The sequence below is a fragment of the Castor canadensis genome, chromosome X, assembly GCF_047511655.1.
Source record: "Castor canadensis chromosome X, mCasCan1.hap1v2, whole genome shotgun sequence".
In the NCBI taxonomy this organism is placed as follows: Eukaryota; Metazoa; Chordata; class Mammalia; order Rodentia; family Castoridae; genus Castor; species Castor canadensis.
This window is the reverse complement of record NC_133405.1, coordinates 104,446,570-104,469,279: the sequence shown is the minus strand read 5'-3', so window position 1 is coordinate 104,469,279 and position 22,710 is coordinate 104,446,570. Positions and strand designations below refer to the sequence as shown.

Genomic DNA, 22,710 nt, shown 5'->3' with positions numbered 1-22,710 from the left:
ATTCGATTGAATGAAACAATACAAATATATGAATCAAATTTTGATAAAATAATTCTTAAAAATAAAAGCAAAATTTTATTGGAAATATATCCTTTTATAAGCTGTAGCTATGCATGAATACTACTTATTACTAGAAAGAGACACAGTTCAGCAGAAACTATATTCTCATTTTTCATACTTACAGATTTCAGTGCTAAAAAATCTTGTTCACATAACTATATGACTTGGAGTAGAGTTGGTACTAAGGGGGCAGATGTGGAAAAAGGAGGGGGTCTTTTAGGAACCTGGTCAGTAAGGATCTTAGGGCATTTTCTGTTGCTGTAACTGAATATCATAGCCTGGGTAATTTATAAAGCTTAAAGGTTTACCTAGCTCATGGTTCTGGAAGTTGGGAAGTGCAAGAGCATGGCATTGGAACCTGCTGGGCATCAGCAGGGGGTCTTCTTGTTGGGTCATAACAGGGCAGAAGCGTCAGATGGTGAGACAGAGCAAATATGCCAGAGAGAACTTGTTTTTTTATAATAAATCTACCTTCTTCAGTTTCCATGCATGCAGCTACCCCCACAACCCAATCACCTTCCAAACAAAGATCTCACCTGCAAATACCATTCATATGTGACTTTGAGGATTAAGTTTCTAACACATTAATTCTAGGGAGTAAACATTCAAACCATAGCAATGAGCCAGGCTGCTTTGAGCCAGTTCAACAATTGAGGCTGGGTATGCAGACAAGGGATGAATTTAGGATGTGTGAAGAGAAAGAATAGTTAGGATGGGAAGTGGAGAAATATGTTCATTTCCAGAGCTCTGGCTCCTTAAAAGATCCCTTCCTGTTCCTTTGGGTGTGAAAAAGTGTCCCCACAGTGTAGGTGGCTGAGAAGCCTGCTATGGGCTCATTGCCTTCTTCTTAGTGTGATGCAGAAATTTGCATTCAAGTCAGAAAGCCAAGGGTATGGGACTGAGGGCATGGTAGAACCTAGTAAATAAGGCCTTGAGTTCAAATCCCATTACTGTTAACAACCAAAAAGTCCAAGATGACACCTGAATCTACCTGCACTAGATGTGTGGCCTTTGGAAAACTCCATTCTGTCAGTTTCCTTCTCTCTAAAAGGAGAAGAAAGATGTTTACTTCTACTGCTTTTTAATGTTTTCTAATCAAAGGTGAGTATTTGTGCTTTACAAATAGTGACTTGTGGCCTAACTAAAAGCATTGGTGATTCAATCCAGTATCAGTGAGTACCTGCTATGTACCACATACCGTGGGACAGGGGGAGTTAGACACAGATTGCTGTAAGGGAAGGAGACATGGCAACAGCTGAGATGCTGGTGGTGACAGTGTGAGCCAAGGAAGAGAGATCTGCAGGGAAGGCAAGCAGAGAGTGACTCGATGGGACCGGGAGGGCTTGGATGGGGTGAGTGTCCTGGGGGGTTCTGGGATCCCTTTCCAGTAGAACTGCTGCCACCCTCTGCTCACTTTTCCTTCTTGAGTCTGGGGGCCACTATTGTCCTCTTTCACTCTGCCTGTGGGGAAAACACTGGACCATGTGCAGCAGCCATGGAGAGCTGGCTTTTATTGCTCGCTCACTGTGCAACCGATTTTATCCCAGCACTGAAAATGTTCTTTTAACAGCAAATGGCATTTGGATGAGCCTCTTTCTTGTCCTCTGCCTTTTCTCTCCTCTCTCTGTTCTTTACTCCTTCATTACTGTGTCTCTCTCTGAGTGTGCACCAGAGGTAAGCACCATGGCAGGTGCCATGGGGAATGTAAAAGTGACAACATGAGTCTTACTCTTCAAGAGACATAGAAGAGTATCTCCATTCCCTCATTGCTTCTTTTCCCAGAAGACTTCAGAAATCCTGGCCATGACAAGGGAAGGAGAGAAGGGGACCATTGTTGTGGGGTCCACATTGCTGTGTGCCAGGTAGCATGCTTGCTGCTGCGCACATACTTTCTTGTTCAATCCTTTCAACAATTATCATGGTAAATATTATTATATCATTTTAAAGATGAGAAAATGGTGGCTCATAGAGCTTCAGTTAACTTGTGCAAAGCCATACAAACAGGAGTTGGAAGATGGGTTTGTTTGGCAGGTATTTGACCCCACTCTGGCCTTCAGTATTTATATTCATTGGCCGAAGGACTGTGGAAACCCACTTTCATCCCTCTCCTGCTGTTCACAGGGCCTCACTTGTAATTATTCTCAGAGGGAGGTGAGGGTTATGGAAGTGAGGTCATGAGCAAAGTCTTTCCACAGTTCTGGGAAGCTGTTGCTTCTGAAAGGAGGCCCACACATTCATCTGGGCTGTGGAAGGTGGTGACTTCCTTGGACTAGCAGAAGTTCTGGATGTACTGAAAACAAGTGACCTTTCTCGAGTGACTTCCTCTTGCAGGCTTGTTAGGTCCAGACCGATAATCTAGCTGACTCGTGGTAGCAAGAGGAGAAGTTAAACCTGGGTCAGCAGGAAACCTCGTGTTCTTGTTTTCTGTGGAAAACCCTGGAAGCCACATTGCAGCTAGGGCTTTTGACTCAGAGGTTTGATGGTTGAGGGTGAGAAATGGGCTGAATGCAGGGCATCCTGGATAAAAGGAAGGAAGCAAACAGCCACATTCTGATTCTGTGCAGTTTTATTCTTGGTATGGCTTCTTTTAGGTTCCTGATGATTAGCTGTCCTCTTGAGAACAGCGGCAGCTTGGCTACTGCATGGCAGCCTGAGGTGTCCCCCAGGACAGCCTGGGAGGCTCTGGTTGCTAGGAGTCCTGAGGTAGTGACTGCTGTAAGAAACAATGGCAGCCACAGCCGTGCTGCACGTGGCACTCTGGGGCTTCAGAGAGCCCTGCTCTGACCATGTCATACCTCAAGAAGGTGTGTTTCTTGTTGAGAGAGAGGTGAATGTTCCCCTGGCTCTCAGCTCCCCAGGGGCTGACAGAGACTTTTAAGGCTGCACATCCCTGAGGGGAGCCCCAGGAAGCTCTCCTGGCAAGCTGGGTAGGAAGATCCCCAAGGGAGTCCGTACCTTCACAGCCACACCTTTATCCTTGCCTGGATCTCACTAAGTTGAAATGATGTACCTATGAGGTTAAGGACAGAGTATTAGAGGAAGCCAGAGGACAAACTGTCCCCAGCAGCTCACATAGTGCCTGATGCACAAGAGATGATCAATGGCGACCCTTTGTTGAGCTGAGAGGGCTGCCCAAGGGTCCTCAGGTTCTTTCCATCTTCCTGATCCGCCTGTGTCTTCACAGGTAAGGACCAAGATGGCTGGTTTGTTTCTACACCTCATGTCTATATTACAGGCAGTAAAAAGGAGAAATGGCCAAAGAGGAAAGAACAGCATTTATTAGGTAAGCAAGGCCTTCCCAGAGATCCCTGGCAGATTGAGGGAGTTTGTATGTTTTCACCTGGGCTTGTTGCCTCTTAAACAAAATCAGGGTTCTTTTATCCAGTGTGGGAGTATATTACTTTCCCAGGTCTGCTATAACAAAGTGTCACAAACTATTTGCTTAAAGGACAGAAGTTTATTATCTCACAGTTCTGGATGCCAGGCGCCTTAAATCAAGGTGTCAGCAGGGTCCTTTCCTTCTGAGGGCTGTGAGGGAGACATCTGTCTTGTGTCTTTCTCTGAGCTTCTGGTAGTTTGCTGGCCATCTTTGACGTTCTGTTGTTTGTGGCTGCATCAACCTCACCTCTGCCTTCATGCTCACATGGCATTTTCCTGCAGTACGTTCTGTCTTTGTGTCCAAATTTCCTCTTTTTATAAGAATATAATCATATTAGATTAGGGTTCATCCTAATTATTTCATTTTAACTTGATCAGTCTGCGAAGACCCTATTTATGAGTAAGGCAACATTCATAGTGACTGGGGGTGAGAACCCCAACACTCCTTCCTTCAAGAAGTCATTTATATACTCCTCTCCTTGAATCTAATTGTGCATGATTATGTCAATTAATAGAGTGTGGTTGAAGGGACTTCCAAGGTAGGTCATAGAAGGCTTTGAATGGCTTAAGAGATTGGGACACTCTGGAAGAAGCTAGTATCTGTATTAGAAGTCTAACAATCCTGAGCTCACTACCTTGGAGATGCCACATGTAGATGTTCCAGTTAAACAACCAAAGCTGAGCTCCTGGCTGACATCCAGTATCATCGTTAGCTTGTGTCTGTGCCATCTTGGAAGTCCAGCCCAGTCAAGTCTTCAGATGACTGCACTCTTAGTTGGTACATGACTGCAGGGACTCCAAGTAAGAGTTACTCAGAGAAGCCCTCCTTGAATTCCTGACCCACAAAATCATGAACAAGGGTAAAGAGTTGATTTTATAACCTCTAAATTTAGTAAGTTGTTGCACAGCATAGAAAACTAGAATAATCAGCAAGAAGGAGAAAATGAATATTGGTCAGCCAATAAAGACATGGGGCTCTGAGATTAAGGGACAATTTGCCTTTAGGAGGATGATACCCCTTGAGCGCCTCATCAGAGATTTTGTGTTTCTAGGTAGGTAGTCACTGGGGATAGAGCACCATCCTTCATGCTGAGATGCTTCACTGAGATATTTCAAAATGATAGTATCATCAGAATGCTCAAATCATCATTTTCCCAGGAGAAATTGTACAGAGATGATCACTGTTAACTGCTGCAGTGAAGGCAGTAGTCCCTGGCTTGCTCTATCACCAATAGGCTGCCTTGCTTGGGTTGGGGGAGAGTTATCATTGAGCAACATGGTTCTACTTCGTATAACTTCTGTTTCACCAAAGAGGAGGTGCTCCCTTTGCTATGCTTTGAATGTGTCACCTAAAAGTTCATGTGTTGGAACTCTGGAGACCCAGAGTCATATGTTAATGGTGTTTGGAGGTGGAGCCTTTGGGAGATAATTAAGATTAGATGAGATTGTGAGGGTGGGGCTTCTACAATTGCATTAGTGGCTTTATAAAGAGAAAGGAACTGAGCTAGCACCCTTGCTCTTTCTCACTATTTAATGCCTCCCTCTACCATGTTATAATGCAACATGAAAGCCCTCACCAGATGCTGAGCAGAGGCCCACACAGTGCTTTTGGACTTCCCAGTCTTCAGAACTGTGAGCAAATTAAGCCTATGTTTATTATAAGTTACCTCATCACAAGTATTTTGTTACAGCAACAAAAAACAGACTAAGATACCCCTCTCTCATTTTATAGGCAAAGGCCCTAGGAGTAGCGTCTTCTGGTAGACCCTGAATTCTACACTGTAGTTTTCAGTTTCCCAATTTATTCTGGGGGCCACAGATCCAGTCTCTGCCTCTCAAATGAGGAATAAAATAGGGGCCTTGTCCCAACAATGCTGAGGGTTATTCTGTGCTGAATGGCTTACTTGTGGGTGTCTGTGCTACTTCTGGTGTCCATGTGTCTCCGTCCTCGGTGTGCTTTGCTAAGTCTCAGGATCCATCTTTAGCCTTTCTTTATACTGTGCCACCTAAATATTTGCATTGCTTGACCTTTATTTCATCTCTTTGATTTCTTCATATTCACCTTCATGCTTTCACAAGTCTCCCAACAGCAGTTGCCAAGCAACTTCCTTTGCTTTCTCCAGGTTCCCCCCCAAATTCCATCTGTTTCATTAAGTCCTTTGCTCAGCCGTACTGCTGCTCTCCAGTTTTGTTTGTGTCAAAACTAGATTGTTAACCTTAGGGATGCTACGTGGAGTTGGATTCAGAGTAGTTAGGGCATAAGATTTATAATTAGAGAAGTCTGGGTTCAAATTCTGGACCTACTACATATTAGCTGTGACATTAAACAAGTCATTTAACTTTTCAATCCTCAGTTTCTTCATCATTTAACAGATGATGAGGCAAATTATGTTTTCCAAAGATTACCACAAGAATTTCTACCATCCCACATGTCCTAGAACCTTGTGACTTCCCTCAAGAGCTAGGCTCTATATCTCTTTCCTTTGAATTTGGACAGGTTTGTTACTGTCTTGTCACCAGGAGAATGCAGAGGATATGAAGCTACAGGACATGAGAAGCGGTCAGAAAATTTGGCGATGTGCCTTGGAGCCCAGGGCAGCCATGCTGTGAGGAAGCCCAATGAGGTCTTTTGAGAAACCAAATGGAGAAGTTCCAAAATCACAGCTCTGGATCCTCATTATTTACAGATTCTGTATTTGCAAATTTGCCTACTCACTAAAATTTCCTTGTAACACCAAATCAATACTTGCGGCACATTGAAGTTCATCTGTGAATATGTGCAGAGTGGCAAATAATTTGAGTCTCCCAATATGCATGCTTCTAGCCGAGGGCAAACAGGTGACACTTTGCCTTCTCATTTCAGCTCTCATGCTGTAAACAGGTGGCCTTTCTCCATAGTTTCCCTTCTTTTGTGCTTTTTCTTGGTGATTTGTCTATTTAAAATGGATCTCAAGCATGGTGCTGAAGTGCTAGCTGATGTTTCTTAAGCTCGGGAAGGCTGTGATGTGCCTCACAGACAAAATACATGTGTCAGATAAACTTTATTCCGGCATGAGTTGTAACATTGACTGTGAGTTCAATCAACTATATTTATCAAAAAAGGCATCTTTAAACAGAAACACACTTGACACAGATTATGTATTGACTGTGACCAGAGATCAGTATTTCCCTTAGGAAAAATGGCTCAATATTCACTCTTTTAGTGTTTGCAGTGACTTTATAAAAGATAACTACCACGAATGATGAGAAGTAGCTGTACTTGTGCAGAGAGAGGTGCTCAGTCAGCGCCCAGCTGCTCAGCCTCCTGCAGCTCTAGCTTCAGGCACATCTGATGACAGCGGCATCACAGATTCTGAACCAGACAGCTCAAGAGAATTCCCAAATTCCTGGTCGTCAGAAGCTCTAAGAGATAATTTATTTTTTTCCATAAACTGTTGTTAATACTTTGTTTTCATTATTTATGTTTATAATATTAATGATACTCTTGTTAATAGTAAAAATGTGGTTGTAAGCTGTGATAGTAACGGAATGATGGAGTTAACCACGCGTTTCTCACAGGATCGGTGGGAGGATTAAGTGACATCATTACATCATGTTGAAAGGGCTAAATGCTATTAGGTGCCAAGCACTCTACTACCATTAATATTATGAGTTCTCTGTATTAGCTTTTATTTCATAGAAACAGATTATTACAGCGGAAAGAAGCTTTAAAGATCACCCAGGCTAATCTCTGTATTTTTTGGGTGAGAAAACAGAGCCCTAGAGATGGGAAATTGTCTGAATCGCATAGAAAGTATGAATTAGAAGCCCCGTGCTTTCTTTGTGCTGAATAGAAACCTGTTGTAACTGTCTCCTTGCATGTTTCAATGGTAGATATGCCTCAGTTACTGAAAAAGCAAAGCAGAATCCGATTCAAATCCACAAAGGCCTTGAAGTTGAACTCCTCCTTTTGGTCTTAGAGTCATAGGTGAGATGATCTTTCATTACTGATCTGCACAATAATCGAGTGGAGTGAAGTTGGGAATTGTGTTCTGGGTTATGCTTCTGTAGATACAAATGTTATTTATTGTTTTTTGATTAAATACCTGAATGAGAGTTTGGTTCCTGCATGGTAGCTTCCAGCACACAGTGACAAGCCAGGGTATTGACTGTCAGGAGAGCAAACAGATGCCTGGAGGGCTTAGGGTGAGGGAGGCAAAAATGTCTGCAGGTCCTGTTGACAGTAACTGGTTTTTAGCTCTTGTTCTTATTACATACTAGAGATAAGATGTTTCCAGCATGATCCAGAGGGTCGCTTTTTGTTCTATATCTTCTGGGTAATAGTATGTTATCAGAAATCACACACACCACCACCACCACCACCATCAACAAAACCTACGAATATTTGTTTTTGTGGGCTCTGGGCTAGGTTGGTGAGTAGTGACAGGGAAATATGTATGGGGTCCAGTGGAGAGTTTCAGGCACCATGAAGCACTGGGGACTCGGGAGGGCGGAAGGAGGACTTTCATTCATCTTTGCCAATTATTGGCCTAGGAATGTATGTCTTACCTGCTGTATTAACTGATGAATCTTCTCTCTTTACATAACTAGCAAAATCTATCATTTTGAGAAGACAAATTTAAAGACTGTGGTTTTGAGGTAAGGAAATGTCATGTTGGACAAACTTAAAAAATGCCAAAGCCAAATGCAAAATCAAACCAGTAACTTGGCTCTATGCTTTCTCTACCTGTGGGGATTCAGGAGAGCCCTCTGAAGGGTTTAGAAATGTCCTTTGGGGTCCCTGTTTTTGTCTCTGACCACACAGCTGTGGGGCCATATAAAAACAGTGGATGCTTTGGCTGACTTCCTCACCCACTGAAATATTACTTTTCCTTCTATATCTTGGGGGTTGGAACCTCAAAACTGTTGTAAGACAAACCTTAAGTTTCTTTTCCAAAATGAATGAAAGATAGATCACATACATGTCTTTCTTCTGACCCTTTACATAGTGATAACAAAGTTTAATTCTCAGAGAGAAAAGTCCCCTCTAAGTGACAGGATGACTTCCAGGTCTATAGGACAACATGTAATGCATCCAGATTGAAGGAATTCCACCATTCCCAGTTAATAATCCAATAGATATTTATTCTGTGACTCTAAAGAGGTAATGCACCTACCAGAGGACAAGCAAGGTGGTCCCTTCATGGACACAAGGGTGTGTCACTAGGACTAATAGTTCTTTGTGGTCTCAGGCAGCCACTGCCCTGTCTCAACTAGTTGTGAGGGATAGACCCCGATTGTGCACAGGTGTACTTGATGTTCAACCTCACAACACCCAATAGGAATTTCTGTGCTCAAAGTCCTTGCCTGATTGCATGTCCAGTAAGCAAACTATTGATTATAACCTGACTTGTAAGATTTCTTCTAGGGAGACAATGTGGTGAATAGACGTGTCAGCCCCACCTGGTGTCAGATACTTCTTTGTCAATCAGTTATCTGGCATTCCAATTTGACATATCAGTTTCACTGGAGGATTTGGTTAATGAGAGTATGTCCTGGAGAGACAAATCCACAAGTCTTTCCTGCAGGTGCTATTATATAGATTTGAGTAGGACAAATGGAAATAAAGGAAACTTGTCTGGACTCAAACTTTTAGGAGTGCTACTTTATGCTGAAAGGACCCAACTGTGTTAGGCAGGAAGTTGACAAGGTACATAACTGCTATGCATGTGGGTTGGAAAGGGCCTGGGGTGGACAGACATAGGGGCCTGCCTTTGTCGGCTCTAGCTCAGATTTTCAAAGTATGGTCCCAACCTAGTGAAACAGAATCTTTGGATGTGGACCTGAAATCTGTTTTCAATGAACTCACAGTTTAAAAAACCACTACACTGGTTTCTGTTATCTTTGTATAATTCTCTCTCCCTCTGTAACAGTGGGAGAAATAATGGGTAAGAGGATAGATAGCATTGTGCATCTAAATCTGGTTGAACACATTAAACTCCTTCTTGTTTCTGTAACTAACATAAACAGAACTCCTCCAAGAAATGGATTCCCATGGACTCACCTCACCCCAGCACCAAATTAACCTGTTTTCTAAATATTCAGTATCTTAGTTTAGATATCCATTAGATAACTAAATTAGGGACAAACTATAGATGAAAGGTTTAAAGAGATGTTCAAACATTTCATTTTCCAAAATGGGACTATTATGTTTTTGAACAATTGTTATTTATGTAGCATTTACTTAGAATACACTGAATTCTTTGCACTAAAGAATACCTCAAAACATGTTGGGGAGGGAGCTTATCTTTCTATCTTTTCAGCCCCTTCATTGTCCTTTGAGTCTTGGCTCCAGGTCTGTCAGGCTGGCTCTGATGACTCAGCCTCTCTGGATACCTCAAACAGCCTATGGTACAAACTTACCTTTCTTTCCTGGGAACTTCTCTGTTGCTATGGTCTGAATGTTTGCATCCCCTCTAAATTCCTATGTTGAAATTCTAACCCTCAAGTGATGATAGCAGGATGCAGGCCCTTTGGGAGGTGATTAGTTTATGAGGTAGAGCCCTCAGGAATGTGATTAGTGTCCTTAAAAAAGACGTCCAAAGGAGCATGCTTTCCCTTCTACCCTGTGAGGACAGTGAGAAGACAGAGGTCCATAAACAGGATGCAGGCCCTCATCAGACACAGAACCTGACCATACAGGTGCCCTGACCTGACTTCGGCAATCAGTCAATTGTTTATAAGCCACTCAGTTAATGGCATTCTGTTAAGAGCAGCCTGAACTGATCAAGACATCTGTGTTGAATTTTATTCTCACCTACTCAACCAGTTATCTCTCTGGAAAGTAATTTGACTAAGTTATCTATGGCAAAGTGTTGGTGCAGGATAATAGTTTAAAGTGCTATACCCCAAGACACTGGAGGGCCTAATCTGTCAAATCAAATGAAATGCATTTCTAATGGAGTCTATGGCATTATAGAAGGAAGGGAGGAAAATGTTTGGGCTGACAGACCTTCCCAGGATTCCTAAAATTACACCATGGAGTAAACTATTCTCATTAGTTTTAAGGACCATCTTGCTTAACACTGAGGTTAACAGTAATAGTATAAAGCAGACTGAATAGAACTGCTTATACTAAAGCAGTATATACCAAAGCCAAGTAAAATAGGTGACGAAAACCCCCATGTTCCAAAGAACATATGTAGAACTCATTAAAATTGAACAAAAAACCATCCGGTGACTATCGCCCCCAGCAGCATAGTTAAGATGAGACTGGAAGTTCAGGAAGGGGATTTAAGGAAACAGTAACTTGTTGGCTTTTCTCCCAGTGTCTTCTTGGTATGGAACAGAAGCCCTGTGATGTAGCTCTTGGGAGGGACCCATTTGACTCCTTAGGAGTTTAGGAGTGCATAGGGTCAGGGAAACTGGTGCCTGCTTTTCACCTGGAGAAGTCACAAGGCAGAACTTCCTCAAGGGTGATACAAGAATAGAGGAACCAGGACAGGTGTGTACTTCTAACAGTTAGTGGGTTGGTGTACAGCTCCTGGGGGTCAAGAGGACTGTGGGTAAAATAAATGAAGTCATCTTTCAAGGACTTTGAACAAGAGGATGGCTTGTTGTTTCGAGGGGGTCCTGGAAGTTAAATGCTTCAGAATTTCTCTGGGGTGGAAAAGCCAGAGGGGTCAGAATTGATAAGCCAGGGTATGTGACACCAGTCAGGAGACTGCCACCTAGAGGTCCCTGTGGATTATCCATAGATCCAAAGTGCCACTTTCCCTTGCATCTGTAGCCAGCACTTGGATGGCTCCTTAGTAGAGGCTTATTACAGTAGTATCGCTGACATGAGATGTGGTCTCTTTGCTATGCTCTTCTCTCAGTCTCAGAGGAGCAAGAAACAGTGTGTAAGAACAAGTTCCATGAGAACTGCAAAATTACTATAGGTGATCTATCATAGAGATACAGAATAAGGGATTTGTCATAGGAATTAAATCTTACCAATTGTGGGAGCTGGTAGAGAAATCTGTGTGGGACTGTTGCTCTGTGTGTGTTGCTAGGGTCATTGTCTTTGTAGATCAGCCAGGCCAGTCAGTCAGGAAGGGAAGCTGGATAAGAAGCGATGGAAAGCAACAACAAATTGGAATATGTGAAGTCAAACTGGAACTTTCAACTCCTTCAACCTTGATGGCAGGAGTGGCTTGTGGGAGAGGTTGGCACTGTCTGCTACAGAGTTGCACCTGGCTCAGGACTTAGAGAAGCTGAAGGAGGGGATCCATTTGGAACTGGAAACTCTGAGGACCTTGGTGCTGCCTACAACAAGGTGAGTCAGCAGATAAGCAGCAATGCCTGTGATCTGTTGCAGTGCCCAGCACCCAACTCCCGCCTTCAGAATGTAAAAACGGCAGCTCTTTCACTTCTGTCTTGTGCAAATATCTCCTTTGTACTACTCTAAACTCAGACCTGTACTGAGAAGGGGATGCTGGGAAATGTTGTTCCAGCTTAGCCAAGTGGCTGAACCTCAGGAGAAAGAACTGTTGTGGCTTCTTAACCATAAGCTAAATTCTCTAAGCCAGGGGTCAAGCTTGAGGCAGAGGAAAGTGAAAAGCTTTGAACTGGGTATGAAATTAAAGTATAGACTTAGATTGAATGTTTAAATATCAAAATGGGAGCTTGTTCTTAAAGGGGCTTGAAACTCACAAGACTTATCTTTGTCTCAAACCTTTTCAGGACACAGGGAAACAGGTTTGATGTAATAAGGTCAAAGGCAGTGATGAAAGAAAGTACAGTTACTTCCTATTTATACTTAGTCAAGTTCAACCTTCTTGATAAACCAGTTCCACAGGCTTTTAACTTGTGCAACTTTGATGGTACACATTGCTACATTCTTCCATGTCAGTTGATCTGTTTGTCTTTCTCACATAATTTAAAATGCTTAAAATTATATTTGGCACCTACTCTTGGTTAAATATTCTCCATCACTGTATGCCTTATGTGTATGTATTGTAATATATATTACTGTACAGAGTTGCACTGCATATACAAGGTCACCTGTACTATTCATTGTGACAATTTTAACATTTTTTTTAAAAGTTATTTTCATAATATGAGATTTTTGCCTTATGTACTGAATGCAGAAACTAACATTCTATGCAAAATGAGGACACAGCTCTTTTATATTCCAAAATTCAGGAGTGTAGGGGTAGGATGGAGAAAGCATACAGTTTTTGAACTTGTTAATGTGTCCTGTACATCCAGTTAACCAGAACCTCTGGATGATTGGTGTATTTTCACTTGTTAAATGAAACATTTTAAACATATTAAATTCAAAACAATTTAATTGAGCAATAGTTTTGGAATTGGGCAGGACCTAGAACCAGAATAAATTCATGGGCAGGTTATATTTATAACCAGGAAACTAGAAGTGACACATAGAAAATGGAAGCCCAGTTGATAAGAGTTTTGGGTCTATCTTATTTGAACACGGTTTGAAGAGTTGGCTGCTTGCAATTGGCTGAGACTCAGTTACTTATTATACCAGTAAGTTGCAGTCTATTTACACATCAAGTTAGGTTGCAATTCACTATTTACAGAGAAACCTTTAGGCCAAACAAAATATTTACAGAGGCAGCTTTAGGCCAAACTTATTTCAGTTCAATAATTCCCCCTTTTTGTTCAACCTCTCAGTTTTGAGAGGTTGACCAAAATTTTCCAACATTAATGTCACTCTCTGTCACAATCATAAATAGATTTATTTGGTCTCATCTCCCAGACAGTAAAAGCAGAACAGTGGGTTTTGTAAAGTAGGAGCATGGGGACAGAAAAATAGAAAAAAACAGTCAACATCAGGTAACTTTTGATTATTTTTTGGAAGGGTTAAAGCAGAGGGAGCATCTTTATTCTGACTTAGGTAGCTTGGAATCTCCTGTTTTCAGGAGGAAAAAAAAAAACTGGTATATTTTGGATTCTGTCTGCTTTCTTTTTTTTTTTTTTTTTTTTTTTTTGCTTCAAGAGGGACTTGGTTATTTATTCACCTACATTAATTTGTTCATTTGTTCTTTTTTTTTTGTTTTGTTTTCATTTCTCCCCCCTGCCCCCACCCCCTCCCTTACCACCCACTCCACCCCCTCCCGCTCCCCCCCTCAATACCCAGCAGAAACTATTTTGCCCTTATCTCTAATTTTGTTGTAGAGAGAGTATAAGCAATAATAGGAAGGAACAAGGGGTTTTGCTGGTTGAGATAAGGATAGCTATACAGGGCATTGACTCACATTGATTTCCTGTGTGTGGGTGTTACCTTCTAGGTTAATTCTTTTTGATCTAACCTTTTCTCTAGTTCCTGGTCCCCTTTTCCTATTGGCCTCAGTTGCTTTAAGGTATCTGCTTTAGTTTCTCTGCGTTAAGGGCAACAAATGCTAGCTAGTTTTTTAGGTGTCTTACCTATCCTCACCCCTCCCTTGTGTGCTCTCGCTTTTATCATGTGCTCATAGTCCAATCCCCTTGTTGTGTTTGCCCTTGATCTAATGTCCACATATGAGGGAGAACATACGATTTTTGGTCTTTTGAGCCAGGCTAACCTCACTCAGAATGATGTTCTCCAATTCCATCCATTTACCAGCGAATGATAACATTTCGTTCTTCTTCATGGCTGCATAAAATTCCATTGTGTATAGATACCACATTTTCTTAATCCATTCGTCAGTGCTGGGACATCTTGGCTGTTTCCATAACTTGGCTATTGTGAATAGTGCCGCAATAAACATGGATGTGCAGGTGCCTCTGGAGTAACAGTCTTTTGGGTATATCCCCAAGAGTGGTATTGCTGGATCAAATGGTAGATCGATGTCCATCTTTTTAAGTAGCCTCCAAATTTTTTTCCAGAGTGGTTGTACTAGTCTACATTCCCACCAACAGTGTAAAAGGGTTCCTTTTTCCCCACATCCTCGCCAACACCTGTTGTTGGTGGTGTTGCTGATGATGGCTATTCTAACAGGGGTGAGGTGGAATCTTAGTGTGGTTTTAATTTGCATTTCCTTTATTGCTAGAGATGGTGAGCATTTTTTCATGTGTTTTCTGGCCATTTGAATTTCTTCTTTTGAGAAAGTTCTGTTTAGTTCACATGCCCATTTCTTTATTGGTTCATTAGTTTTGGGAGAATTTAGTTTTTTAAGTTCCCTGTATATTCTGGTTATCAGTCCTTTGTCTGATGTATAATTGGCAAATATTTTCTCCCACTCTGTGGGTGTTCTCTTTAGTTTAGAGACCATTTCTTTTGATGAACAGAAGCTTTTTAGTTTTATGAGGTCCCATTTATCTATGCTATCTCTTAGTTGCTGTGCTGCTGGGGTTTCATTGAGAAAGTTTTTACCTATACCTACTAACTCCAGAGTATTTCCTACTCTTTCTTGTATCAACTTAAGAGTTTGGGGTCTGATATTAAGATCCGTGATCCATTTTGAGTTAATCTTGGTATAGGGTGATATACATGGATCTAGTTTCAGTTTTTTGCAGACTGCTAACCAGTTTTCCCAGCAGTTTTTGTTGAAGAGGCTGCTATTTCTCCATCGTATATTTTTAGCTCCTTTGTCAAAGATAAGTTGCTCATAGTTGTGTGGCTTCATATCTGGATCCTCTATTCTGTTCCACTGGTCTTCATGTCTGTTTTTGTGCCAGTACCATGCTGTTTTTATTGTTATTGCTTTGTAATATAGTTTGAAGTCAGGTATTGTGATACCTCCTGCATTGTTCTTTTGACTGAGTATTGCCTTGGCTATTCGTGGCCTCTTGTGTTTCCATATAAATTTTCTGTCTGCTTTCTTAAAGTTGCAGTTTGATTATGTGGCATTTAGCAGGAGTGACTCCATTTTGTTTTGATCTGGTCTGTTGGGACCCAGTGTAGAGCTCAGTCTACAATATTGGCTTTTCCTAATTTTGTTTACCATACATAAAACCGTAACATATTAGAGACGATGGAAACCTTAAAGGTCTTTAGTCAACTGTCATTTTAGAAGGAATCTGGTTCCTAGAGAGGTAAAGTTATGTGACCAGGCTTCCATGGTACCTTGGTAGCAGGCCCAGAATGCAAACCCAGAACTCTGGTGTCAAAATCAACTTTTTCCTTCCATTTGTCAGACTACTCTTCATCTTTCGAGTCTCTCTAGCAGGCACTGTGAGGCTGACATGATTTCAAGCCATCTAGGGACCTAGAGTCCTTACAGGCCAGGGGACCAGGCCATTGTCCTTTGTTCATTCTGGGGCAGACTGATCTTAGGAATGACAATAGCTCTCCTGTCTCCAATCTGGTCTCTCCTTTACTACAGGATTCTCTGAGATAGAACAAATCTTTCTTCCTCTCAGTGGTCCCCTTGGGTACAGTTGCTCACTCCTGCTGTGGTCCAGGCCTCCAGACTGAGGTTCGTCTGATGACCACAGCCAATCTGGCTGTGGGCAGATAAGCTCAGAGTCTGTAGTTCCAGCCCAGCTTAGGCTCTTTAAAATGGGTTAGACAAGCACACTGATCTGATGGTTTGAACTTACTCTTGGCATCAGCTTCTCCCAAGCCTCCTGAGGCCTCCCCTGGGATTCTGTTCTCAGTGTTCACCTCTGTAAAGGGTTGAAGTCCCTTAAGTGTGTTTTTGTGAACGAGAATGATCATATTTGTCCACCCACTCCATGGGCCAATAGATTCCAGGAGGAAGCCTTTATAATGCTCCTCAGTCCCTTTAGGGAGTCACATACTGAAAGCAATTCTTCCTCCTAGAGTTTCAAAGTGGGTAAAATGAAGCCTTCTTGTGACATTTGGAAACCCCATAGCTCAGCCTTTTTTCCGTACCTCAATTGGGAGAGAGAAAAGCAAGTGAGGTCTCCTGATACTCCCAAATGGCTAAGCATCTTGGATTTAGCCAATCACATAAAATCCAGGCTTCTATCTTGTTTGTTTATACCTGCAGCTCAGCACAGCTCCCCTGACCACATAAAACCACAACAATGCCCATCCAAGCAGCAGCAAAGCCTAGAGTGGGGAATTTTTCTACTTTTAATCAGTATTGCATTTTTCCCATGAAGTTGGCTTTGGCAGTTGACCACATTGAGGCCTCTGAAAAGAACCCATTAATTGCAGCGAGCTGTAGACTCTCATGAAACACACTTCTGCTTCAGGCCGTCTGCTCTTTCTCATGCAGTCCTGACTCTGATGAGAATGTGATTGGCATAGAAATTTTTCTCTCTCACACCGGAGCAGGGAATAAAAGCAGGACACATGCCAAGCCCTTGGGTACTGTAAGATAACAGAACTAGACTGGGTGGATCTGTGTTCCACCAGGGTATTTCCGAAGGTGTTTTCCCAGTGGAGGGGAGAAGCTGCTTCTCCTGGAATTGCCCTCTTCCAGTGTTCTGGAGTGTCCTTCAGGGCTTGGGTGGAGGCTAGAGATGATGCCAAACCTATTTTCAGCAGATCCATGTTTTTATGTTTTCCACAGTGTTGTTAGCAGAATTTGGAAGATGAGGGCTCAGCTTTTGATCATGACATCCTATCCACAAGTGCTTAGATGTTGATTTAATAAAATAGTTGGAAATGAGAATATTTTTCTGCCTCCATTTGGGCAAGTTCTAACAAAATAATGAATGGGCCCATGCTTCTCAAAGCAAGGGTACCCCCATGTGCCAGACCAATGTGAAGGGTGCTGAGTGCTGAGGATATTGTATGGAGTAAGACAGACGTGTTAAGCAGACCTGATGATATATAGGAGGCTAAAGAAGACAAAATGGCAATGCCTGGTTCTTCTAGGGTGGACTCTTCTGCGTATGTATTGCAATGTGCATGTATAAAGCCCGGCATGATGTGCATGCTTGGAATCTCAGCGCACGGCAGGCAAAGGATCACAAATTTGAGGCCAGCCTGGGCTGCAGAGTGACTGTGAGGCCTACCTGGGTTACATAGTGAGACCCTATCCCAAAGAGCAAACAGAAAATAGTGCACATATAAAAGTTTTGTACCACAAAATGATGTTTGGATCCATGATGACTACATACATATTGGTGGTCCCATGAGATTATAATGGAACTGAAAAATTCCTATGACTTAGCTTTTTTAAACTGCATCTTCTCTATGTTTAGGCATGTACAAACAAATACTTACCACTTGTTTCATTGTCAACATTATTATACGCAGTAACCTGCTCAAGTTTGTAGCCTAGGACCAACAGGTTATACCAAATAGTGTAGGTTTGTGTACATATATGACATTTGTATAATGATTAAATTACCTAATGACACATTCCTCAGAGAACACATTCCCATCGATAAGCAGTGACTGACTGTCTTAGGACATATATACATTCTCATCCCAATCAGCATCTGTGTCCAAACAGTCGGATATTATAAATTGCAGCCATCTTCAGTGTGGTCCCTGGACCAGCAGCATCAGAAGCACCAGGAACTTGATGGGCATGAAGATTCCTAGGCTCTACCCCAGAATTACTGACTTAAAAACTCTGGGGTGAGATTCAGCACTTTGTGTCTTTACAAGCCCTCCAGGAGATTCTGATGCATGGTCAAGTTTGAGAACCACTGCCTTAGGAGGGACTATGCTCATTGCTTCAGTATCACTGTCTTTCTCTCTTCCAAATAGAAACCAACATGGTCAAATGACAATCAAGTGGAATGTTCCATCTAGAAAAAATGGTGCAATTGACTGGGCATGGTGGCACACACCTGAAATCCCAGCTACTTGGGAGGAAGAGACAGAAGGATTACAGTTCCAGGCCAGCCTGGGTCAAAGTTATTGAGATCCTATCTCAAAAACACGCTATGGTGGTAGCACTCACTTGTGGCCTCAGCTATGCAGGAAGAGGAGGTAGGAGGATTGCAGTCTGAGGCCCATCCAGGAGTAAGACTGTAAGGAGTAAGACTGTATTGCTTGCCTAGCAAGCAAGACCCTCAGTTTAATCCCCAATACCGCCAACAACAAAAACAAAACAAAACAAAAAGGAGTGCAATGTCACAAGTGTTCACTTGCAGAGATTGCCTTGGTCTCTTCTGGCACCTAGTTGTGAAAATGGGTGGTGTGGGTGGGAAAAAAAAATGGTGCCGCAGGCATGATGACCTGAGAGATTTTTAATAACTAGTTTTGATGAGTCTTTGTTCCGCAAGACTTACCTTTTCTTTAGCCTCAGGATATTTCTTAATAAAGATATAATTTAAGTTGCAAAGAGGCATCATATTAAATTTCCGGTACAGATAAAAGGGACATAGGGAACAGATTATTTTATAAGACGTAATGCTTTATTGAGTTGAATGTCAAGTTAATGATCTATTTTCTTTGATGTTACAGTTATGGAAGATCTTGAATCAAAATGATTCAATGAGGCAGAAAGACAGCAAACTCCTTTTAGTGATTTACTTGGTAACTTTGAGCAATTCTCCAAGTGTCTGTCTCATCTACCTGCCCTACTACCTTTAACAACAGAATTGTATAGGTCGTGTTTGGTATTGACAGTGGTTCAAAGATCCGGTGCTTCATTTTTGGTGTGAAGACTTCCTGTGTTCATTGGGCAGATGAGAGTCTTAAGATTGGCAAAGATGACATTTTTTGTCTTGGATGACATTCTGTCCAAAGAAAGAAATTTTCCCAATGTGCTGATGGGTGAACACTGGGACTCGGCCAACTCCCTGCCTAATTGAACCCATTAATCTCTGCTGATAAGAATTAGCCAATGTACAACCCAGCCCAGGTAACTACAGTGAGTGGATCAATAAGCATCTGTTGAGGACCAACTGGGTGTGGAAGAGGCTGAGTCTAGGGTCAGGGAGAAAAGACATGTGTTGGATGTGTTCCTTACTTTCCAGGAACTTAAACTCTGAACAAACATGCTTCTATAAGAAAGCCCTAATGAATGACCCAATATGGGCCATGTTAAAATGGAAATCAGAGCATGTCACTCTTCTGTGCGACACTCTTCTAGATTTCCTGTGTCCCATGGCACAAGTGCCTCCATCCCTACTAGACCTTCTGTGCGCCAGTTCTCTGTGTCCCTCTGACTGTATCCTGCTTCTTCCTGCCCCTCATTCACTTGCTGGGTGGGAACCATGCCAAGCACAATCCCGACTTTTGCTCCCTCTGCCTGGAATGCTTTCTATATCATGCTGGCCATCCCCACCTTTCTTTGTTTCTTTTTAAAAGAAACAGAGTATTTCACCATTTAACATACTCTATATGTTTTTATAGATCTTATTTATTATTTTTGCCTCCCAGTAGGATGCAAAATCCATGAGAGCAGGTTCCTGGTTTGTTTTATTCAGACAAAGAATTAGTGAGTGCATTTGGTTAGGTCAATGGACAGGACAATTTTTAGCCCCTCTCCTATCACCTATTTCTTCAATGACAAGGGGCGGGCAGCCTAGGGTAAGAGTTAGAACCAATATTTAAATATACTCGCTGTCAGCTCTATCTTGCCTAACATCATTATATTTTGCTTCTTAAAATGCTCATGATCAAAGTTCTTAGACAAACAAGTGAACCCCAAATTATGACCCAATTTGCATGTGATGCTTTAAATTGTATTTTAGAAACAAATTCTAGTAATGCTCCCCAGTCCTAAAACATGCACATTTCTTTTCACTTGATTGAATATCATTACCCTAGAAGTGCCTCTATTCATTCTATTAATTCACTGAAGCTAGTGCTTATGTATGGAGTACCTACTCTGTGCTAGATACGTCTCTAGTGCTGGGGATGCAGAAATGAAAAAGCAAGACAAACGCTTCTGCCTTCATGGAACTTATGTTCAAGTGGAAGAGGCAGAAAATGACCAAGAAAAATGTGTATTTTGTTGGGAGGTGATGAGACCTATGGAGGAGAGGAAAATTGGTATGGGAGAAGGGAGGGATGCTATTTTCACCAGAGTGGGCAGGGAATGTCTCAACTGCTTACACGATTGGGGCAGAGACTTGGAAATACTGAGGGAGAGAGCTATGTGGCCATTAGAAGTGCTGTCTCTGCAGGGGGAATAACATTTACATAGGTTTTGAAGCAGGATTGCACCCTGTATGTTTGAGGAAACACAAGGAGGACAGGGAGGCTGAGGCAGACTAAGCAGAGGACAGACAGTGTGAGATTACACTGGGGGACAGGTCACAAAGGATCTCAAAAGCTATTGTGAGAACTTTGACTTTTACTCTGAGTGCGGTAAGAAGTCATTAGAGCACTTTGAACACAAGGTTGACATAAACTGATTTGTGTTTTTAAAATACCAAGCTGCCTGCTTGGAGAACATTCTAGGAGGGGCCTGGAAAGACAGAGTGGCCGTGTGAAAACTATTTCAGTATTACAGGGGAAAAATGATGTTGGCTTAGACCAGGTTGATAGCAATGGAGGTAGGAAAATTAGCTGAATCGCAACAGTATTTGCTGATCAATTAAATGTGGAGTGTGAGAGAATGACGGGTGACATCAAGACCTTGGCCTCAACCTCTGGAAGAATAGAGTCACCCTTTACTGGGAAGAAGATTGGAGAGGAGTTGGTTTGGAGTAGAGATTGGAATCATGAATTCATTCTGGGTTCTGATGAGTTTGAGATACCTAGTTGACATTCACGTGGAAATGTGCAGTAGGGGATGGATGAAGATCATCCAGGTAACTGCAGAAGCTGGTGCATGTTAGAGTACCGTCACCTCCTGACTTAAGAGGGAACCTTGGCCATAACTCATCTTTTAGGCTGACTTTCTTGAATGTATATCTTCCCCCAAACTGGGAGGGCCTTGGTAGCATCTGCAAAGCTGGGATGCTTCCTTTTGTTAAAAACTACATCTGCATCTTCAACTCTATTTTGTTCAGGGGGGAAAAGGCTGGTACCACACACAGTTTCTTATTAGGGTATTGTTACCAGTGGGTGGTCTCAGAAGACCCTGGTGGAGAAGATCTCAGGTCCTATTGTCTCAGAACAAAGCACTGGACAGAGACACAGATTGCAAAGCAGTAGCAAAGTTTTATTGAATGGGAAAGGAAAGTATAGGCACCGCAAAAGAAAGAGTGGTGGGCTCTGGCCAGATGGCACAGAAACACCCACCTTTGTTCAGAGGGCAATTTACAGGTTGTAAAGGCAAAAGGTGGGAAAAATCTGGGTGGTCTTTGGAGGAGGGGCTATGGCGATTGGCAGGTTTCACTGACAAGGTCTGTTACCTAACATGGGGAACTCTGCACGTGCGCTTATGCTGATTCCCAGGTTTTTAATTGTATGTATATGTGACCAATATTCATAAGGTCTTAAGTAGAAAACTTTACCTGAGAGGTCAGATTGAGGACAGATTTCCCCTTACAGGCATACGCCATTTTCCGGTATGAACCAGCCCAAAGACTCCCCTGTCTTTTGGGGGGAATTTACAACTGCAATCCTGAATAACATGACCACCAGAGGGGAGGCCCAAGGATGGTTACTGGAAGAGGACGAGGAGGAATTCAGCATGAAGTGACCTTTTGCTGAGTTCCATGGTGGCTTTTTTCTTTTCCTGTCACTGGCCTGCCTCAGTATCAGACTGTGTGAGACAGTTTTTCATTGCTGTGACAAATACCTGAGAGAGCAATTAAGGAGGAAAGATTTATTTTGGTTCGTGGCTTCAGGGGTTTCAGTCCGTCATGGCTAAGAGGGTGTGGCAGAGCACAGAGGCTGACATCATGGCAACCAGGAAGCAGAAGAGAGTCCACTTTTTTCCACAGAAAAGTTAACAGTCTTCTGGGGATAGAGACTGCTTTATTTTTTGCTCATAAAAAACGAGGCTGGGTATAGTGGTGCTCACCTGAAGCCCAGCTACTCAGGAGGTAGAGACAAGAGGATTTCCGTTTGAGGCCAGCCTGGACAAAGTTAGCATGAGATTCTATCTGAAAAATGAACTAAAAACAAAAGGACTCAGGGCATGGCTCAAGTGGTAGAGCACTTTCTAAGCAAGCAAGGCTGAATTCAATCCCCAGTACCACCAAAAAAATGGCACTGTGGTAAATATTTTACCTTACATGTAATAAGGGACTTCGAAGATGTGATTAAGGTTCTTATGAGAGGGAAATATTCCGGATTATCTGGGTGGACACAGTGTAACGACAAGGGACCATATAAGAGAGGAGGAGGAGGAGGCTCAGAATCAGAGAAGGAGATATGACAATGTAAGCAGAGGTTGGAATGATGTGACCAGGTGTCAAGGAAGGCCAGTGGCCTCTGGAAGAGGCAAGGAGTGGATTCTCCCCTGGAGCCTCCAGAAGGAACGTAAGCTCTCAGCATGTTGATTTTAGGGCTATAAGACATATTTTTGA

At 42.4% G+C, this 22,710-nt stretch overlaps 1 long non-coding RNA gene across 2 annotated transcripts in view; it reads left to right on the top strand.

Annotated features, from left to right (window-relative positions):
* Nucleotides 1-10,757: 10,757 nt before the first annotated feature.
* LOC141419742 (uncharacterized) overlaps nt 10,758-22,710 on the top strand; it is a 30,007-nt gene continuing 18,054 nt past the window's right edge. For both annotated transcript variants that reach the window (XR_012444403.1, XR_012444404.1), the window contains exons 1-2: nt 10,758-10,921; nt 11,489-11,734. This is a non-coding gene — a long non-coding RNA (uncharacterized lncRNA). The remainder of the gene's footprint in view (nt 10,922-11,488; nt 11,735-22,710) is intronic.